The sequence below is a fragment of the Mus caroli genome, unplaced genomic scaffold (assembly GCF_978045245.1).
Source record: "Mus caroli unplaced genomic scaffold, Mus_caroli_1 scaffold_5, whole genome shotgun sequence".
Lineage (NCBI taxonomy): Eukaryota > Metazoa > Chordata > Mammalia > Rodentia > Muridae > Mus > Mus caroli.
The window spans coordinates 119,212,452-119,219,859 of NW_028227260.1; positions in this window are offsets into that span (position 1 = coordinate 119,212,452).

Genomic DNA, 7,408 nt, shown 5'->3' on the forward strand with positions numbered 1-7,408 from the left:
GCCAGACCTGATACTCTTAGACATTTATGTTTATCTCAGTCATTTGCCCTAGACCCTTATCTTGAGTACTGTTTCTCAGGCAATAGAACCCATCTTTATGAGAGAGGTCATATGTACTTTGAAGAGTTTCAATATAGTAGTAGTATATTAAACTTCATTTTATACACATGGGATAGAGTTATTTATCATCAGAAAACTGTTTTCCAAAATTGTGTTGCACTTAAATATTCTTAAAATAAACCAGCTGGACTAGACTATAGAAGTTTGAACCAACATCAGCTACTGAATCAGTTTTCAACTGGATTTCCTTCTTGCCTCATGCAGATGAACACTCTGCTGGCTTTACTCGTTATATATTTTTCCCTCAACCAACTCCTACCAGATCCTCCCCACCTCCCAACCTACTTAATCCCATGTTCTAGATTTCCATAAAAAAAAAAGAAACAAACCACAAAAAAGCAGGAAAACAACCTCTTCCAAATGAAAATTAAGACTGACAAACAAAACAAAGCAAAACTAAAATGCTAAAACCAAAGCAAAACGAATCAATAAATCTACATGATATCACAAAAGCCACGTTGTGTTGGCTAAGTCCTCCTAGACATGGGGACCTGTCTTGGAGGGTAGTTGACATATTCAGTAATACTCCATTGGGGAAAACTATTTTCTTACTTTCCCAGTAGGTATCAATTACAAGTAGCTTTTTAGTTAAGTTTTATAGGTGAGACTTTGTAGCCATTTCCCATCCAAGTGCTTGGATTTTGTCTCTCTTGAAATTCTGCATGTCTTGTTGCTGTTGTGACAGTGTCTGTGAGTTCATATATGTATCAGTCCTGTTGTATCTAGAAGACACTATTTCTTTGAAGCCATCTACTACATCTGGCCCTTATAATCTTTCTGCATCCTCTTCCACATACATCCATGAGTCTTGAGGTGAGGGGTTTGATATGATATCCCATTTAGGTCTGGATGCTTCATAGTCTCTTGTTCTGTACATTGTCCAGTCTCTTGTTCTGTACATTGTCCAGTTTTGAGTTTCCATATCAGTTTTCTTCTATTGAAAGTTGAAACTTCTCTGATGAGAGCTGTGTGAAGTAAGATAAAAACTCAAGCAAGTAGAGGGCTGAGAAGTGCTCTAATACATAGGTATAGCAATATGTCATTAGGAATAATTTTATTGCTATATTTCTTTAACATAGTAACTAGTAGTTTTTCACTAAGGTCCATGGCCTGTCTAGTCTCAGGGTCTTTAAAACAAATTATTTTAGTTCAAATAATTAATATTCATTTGCTAGTAGTAGACTTGATGCAATAATAATCAGTTAGCAATAATTTAGCTCTCAGTAACAGAGATCAACATTAAAATGGGAAAAATAGTCCATGGTCATACCACCTTAAGCATGCTAGAACTTGTATAGAATGGAAATTCATTGTCATTTTGTTTTAATTATTTCACATAAGTTGTATATATCTAATGTATAAAAAATGTTTGAAAGTATATCTGTTTATATACTAATACTTGTATGCATATTTGTGTAGTTCTTTATAAATAACACACATATATGCATGAATTGGATGATTATTACAACCACAGAAATGATTGTTTCCATTCTCCCACATAGTAATGCCACTTGAAATATTTTCTAGAAAATATAGTATTATTAAATAAGGTCATTATGGCATATATTAAATGTCCAGAATTATTCATCTGATGTAACTATAACTTTGTATCTTTTTTGTTTGTTTGTTTTGTTTTGTTTTCGAGAAAGAGTTCCTCATAGCCCTGGCTGTCCTGGAACTCACTTTGTAGACCAGGCTGGCCTCGAACTCAGAGATCTGCCTGTCTCTGCCTCCCCAGTGCTCGGATTAAAGGTATGCGCCACTACGCCTGGCTATAACTTTGTTTCTTTGATTAACATTTCCACATTTGTAGTTTCTTCAGTTATGTACCCTTCCATTCTTTCTAAATAATTAACTTATATATTCTCTATATAATTGAAAACATGGAATTTTCTTAACCTATTTATCCATGGATAAAAACATTACTTCTGGGAGGGGGATAGGGGATTTTCAGAGAGGAAGCTAGGGAAGGGGATAGCATTTGAAGTGTAAATGAAGAAAATTTCTAATAAAAAATTGCCCATCAATCTGAAAATGTTAAAGATGTTCTGCATGCTGCAGTATCATATATCCAGCCAAGATTTAACTTCTTATGTAAAAAACAATTGTGTCCTTATCATTAGCATACAGTATTTCCCATTTTAATAAATGATAAAATTATATGTATACCAAAGTTTTATTTAAGATCATTTCTATATAATTTGACAAAAATTACTCCTGTATGTTGTATGTTGTAAATAATTCTGCAAAAAAACATGGGAGAAAGAGAGAGCTCTTCAAAGGGCTTATATCAGGTGCTTCTCTGTCACAGTGAAAAATACTTGAGAAAATAAACTTACAGGCAAGAAAGGTTTATTTTGGATCATGCTTTTCAGTCCATGATTGCTTTGATATCTTTTAAATAGTATTTTTTTTAATAATTAACAGCTGTGAACTCCTTTCAGAGTCTACCCCCTTCCCTATCAACCCAACTTTGTATTTTTATTTTTATATACCAGTCAAAAACAATTTGTTTTGCTCATATAATCATTGACATGTGGCCTTCTACTGGAGTGTGTCAATATACCAGGAAATATATTCTTTTACATTTCAGTCAAATTTTTTATTAAAAGTAAATGTTTTGATAAGGTTTCACTTCCCCTGATTACTCTGACACCTTCCCCTACTTCCCTCTCCACCCAAATCCACATTCTTGCCTTCTCTCTCATTTTAGAACCCAGTCATCTAAAAATAATAATAATAAAACAAAACAAAACAAAACACAATAAAAACAAAGACACTAGACTCTTAAAGAGAACTGAGTCTCTCTGCAGTTGTTAGTTGTCAAAGTCTTTTTGACTCTGGTTTTTACTTCATGCTCACTGCCTCTCTCCATGTTGCAATTTGGGTTAACTTGGGCTTACTTAGGTCTTGTTCAAGCTGACATAATTCTTGTGAGTTCAGGCATCTGCCCTGTTGTCTTTGAACTCATTATTACCTTGCAATCATCTATACCTCTGGTTCTTAAACTATTTCTTCTATGTCACAAGCTGTTGTTCTCGCCGGCAAGAACACACGAGGATGACCAGATTCTTCTGCAGCAAAAGCTTTATTGCTTCTTCAGGAGGGAAGACCCAGAACCCGGAAAATGGTGCTGCTTATATAGCCCTCAGCGTGGTGTGTCAGCACCTGATTTGTTGCTCGCCCATCACCTCATTACTACGCCCCAAAATGGGCAGTGACTTGGCGTGAATTCACTCTCGCACCTGCGCACAAGGCTTGTTTACTAGTTAGGCACAGCGGAAGCCAGCACCATCTTGTAATGGCGATTGCTCACTGCTCTCCACACTTCTACTTTTTCCATGGTGATCCCTGAGCTTTGTAAGGATGGGGCATGCTATAAGTAACCTTTTTAGGGTTGAGCATTCCACAGTCTCTTATCCTTAGCACCTTGACCAGGGTCAATCTTTGTGTTAATTACCATATACAGAAAATAGAATCTTCCCTGAAGAGGGTTGGGAAATTTATTAATCAATGGATAGTCATAAGTCATTGAGAGTCAGTTTATTACTATACTTATTTAGCAGAAAAACAGCAGTTTTTTTTTTTTTCTTACAGGAATAAACAGGTTTATTCACAGGTTCTTGGTCCATGAAAGAAACAGATGTCAGTTTTGACCTGTGGCATGGGACTTAAATAACATCATTGGTTGCTCTCTGATATGCTGGCCATTATTGCACCAGTGGCCATGCCTTTGTTAGGTCACTTGTTATTGTAAAGTGAAATAATGATGATTCGTTTATTTTCTTCAGTTCACAAAATAGAATCTTGCAGCACTATGAATGCTAGATGATGGGAAGGATGCTTCTAGTTAAGTACCAACTAAATCTCTCTCCATTTTGGCTTAAGTATATGGTATCTTCTGCAATAGGATCTTAGAGTTAAGTTGTGGACTGTAATCAAAACTTTGGTAAGACACAATAATATTTAGAGATCTATGGGACCAAGGTGGCCAACAACTCCAAAAGAAGTAACCTATTCCTGGAAATGGGCTCTTAATTGTTTTCTTGTAGTTGCTCAATAGAGATTAGTAAAGGTATTGTCACTTCATTATAGAAGAGCTACATTTTAATTTTCTCATTCCAGACAACACACACACACACACACACACACACACACCCTGTTAGGAATTGTCTGTAGTAGTAGCAATAGATAGGTTTTCTTACAACTTTTACAAAGGATCTTTTTTGCTTTATTTTTTTAGCCTTAGGAAGCTCATCATGGGCCAGCAAGAGCATGTGGTAAAAGTCACCTCATGGTAGGCTTTGATCAGAATGGGAGGGCTAGAACCTAAATAACATTTTTCATGATCTTCACCAAATGAGCTATCTTCCATTATGTTCTGCCTCTTCTGAATAGTACAACAGGCTCAGAACCTAGCATCTAAACATATTTTAGAATATTTAATGTTCAAATTGTAACAATACTGTTTTTATTTCCTTCAGGTATATAAAATTTGTCTCTGAGTCATTATGAGCCTATTTAAAATGCTTTGGCTTGGCTGGTATATAAAAGTAATAAGCAAAGTGGAAACCACACTTTTTTTTTTTAATTTTGGAAATTTGAGCTTTTCCCTAGATAACTTGTGATATATGTCCTTATAGTTCCTTTCTAGACAAATGAGTGAAATATTAGTACATTGAGCAAAGCCATGGCATTTCATAGGTTGAGTTTATTAAGTGATTATCAGTTTAATGTTTAAGATTATTTTTTTCTGGGATATAAACCCTTGAAGTAGAAGAAGTATCTGTACCTATAAATGCTGTTTTAAAGTGAGTACATATCATGTGTGTTCTTTTAAACCACCAATGAAAGAGCACACATGGTGGGACTCATGGCTCCAGCTGCATATGCAGCAGAGGATGGCCTAGTTGGACATAAATGTGAGGAGACACCCTTTGTCCTATGAAGGCTGTATGCCCCAGTGTGGGTGAATGTCAGGGCCAGAAAGCAAGAGTGGGTGGGCTGGTGAGCAGGGGCAGGAGGGAGGGGATAGGGAGAGGGTGTTTTTTTGGAGGGAAAACCAGGAAAGGGGATAACATTTGAATTGTAAATAAAAAAAAAATCCAATAAAAAATATAAAAAACAAAAAAGTATTTTTCAGAAAAATAATTCCCACAATGACAGATAACAAATATATTGATTTGTATATGCAAAGCACCCTTTGTTATGTTTTATTTATTCACATTCCAAATGTTGCCCCACTTCCTGGTCTTTCCTCCTAAGTTCTTCACAACCTCCCCCCACTTTACCTCTAAGAGGGTACTTCCCCATGTAACAACCTGTTGCATGTAATAATTAAAATGTTAATCCATGCTATCACCTGCTACTCTTGGACCCTGGCAATCTCCCTGCCCTCATGGCTAACCCCATGTGGTGTCCACCAAACCTCTCATGGTTCACTTGAATCATTATCCCAGATCCCTGGGCTTGGGGGTCTGAAGGTGATTATTCTAAGGTTATCTTTCTGGGGAATTTAGAAATGGTCATAATTTGAACAGGGAGTAAATGGCTAAAATTGATTATATAGCCATAATCTCATTTGACAGAAACTTTGTTTTTTGCTTTTGTTTTTTGTTTGTTTGTTTGTTTTTTTTTTCGAGACGGGGTTTCTCTGTATAGCCCTGGCTGTCCTGGAACTCACTTTGTAGACCAGGCTGGCATCGAACTCAAAATCCACCTGCCTCTGACTCCCAAGTGCTGGGATTAAAGGCGTACACCACTACCGTCTGGCGGTAGAAATCTTTATAATTGGGGCCTAGCAAACACAGAAGTGGATGCTCACAGTCAGCTATTGGATGGATCACAGGCCCCCCAATGGAGGAGCTAGAGAAAGTACCCAAGGAGCTGGGGAGATCTGCAACCCTAAAGGTGGAACAACAATATGAACTAACCCCCCCCCCCCCGGAGCTCATGTCTCTAGCTGCATATGTATCAGAAGATGGCCTAGTTGGCCATCAGTGGAAAGAGAGGCCCATTGGCTGTGCAAACTTTATATGCCTCAGTACAGGGGAATGCCAGGGCTAAGAAGTGGGAGTAGGTGGGGGAGCATGTGGGGGACTTTTGGGACAGCATTGGAAATGAAAATGAAATAAATACCTAATTAAAATAAAAGGCTACGTGCGCCACTACCACCTGGCAGTAGAAATCTTTATAATTGTTACTAAGTTAAAGTTATAATTTCTTACATTGGTATAGAATCTATTTTAAAACAAAATTAAAGTTTTCATTGGTATAAATTTCTTCTATTGATACAATGTTTTAAGAATTCAAAGCTTAGACCCAGTCCTTCTCTAACTGCCATTACAAACAGATTTTAGATGATTATGCATATGAGTTAAGGGCCAGATAGCAAATTCATGGTTTTGAGTTGTTAGGGTGTTGTCAAGATATTTTGATTAGAAATAGCTGAGAACAGTTTATGGACAACAGTCCAGGTTACTTTACATAAATATATAGTTTTCAAAAACATCAGAACACCACAGAATGTGATATTTAATGTTAATTAATCAATTGTCATTGAGACATATCTGCTCCCCACACCCCATTTTTGGATTTAAAGAAGAAACTGAGTATCTATACCTCCAAGTGAGGTTGTAAATTGTGACAAGGTAGCCACTGGACAAAAATTGCCTATTCATCTACAGAAAAATTCCTGTCCAGAAAAAGGATGCACTATGCAGAATAGTCCACTGATCATCTTTGCCAAGAGAGGGTAATCAGTCCTTCATAATTCTACATTAGATATGTCTGCCAGATGATCCTGGGCCAAACAGCCACATATGATGCTTCAACTTGATGAGAAACTTGGGACTACATAGGTAGACAGCTGGCTTAGTCAGGGTTTCTATTCCTGCACAAACATCATGACCAAGAAGCAAGTTGGGGAGGAAAGGGTTTATTCGCCTTACACTTCCATACTGCTGTTCATCACCAAAGGAAGTCAGGACTGGAACTCAAGCAGGTCAGGAAGCAGGAGCTGATGCAGAGGCCATGGAGGGATGTTCTTCACTGGCTTGCCTATCTCTGGAACACAGCCTCTTTGTGCTTTCAGAAAGCACTTCCCAGAAGATGTCACCTCAACGATGCTGGTCTCTTCTTAATCACCACTAATTTCTTAGCTCCAGCTAACCAGCATCAATAGTCCCAGTAATGCAAAGTTTTTGCTTTAGTAGTTCTGGTATCTTGTTAATCACAGCTGATTCTTCAGCCCCAGCTAACCAGTACTACAAAATCTTCACAATAAAAA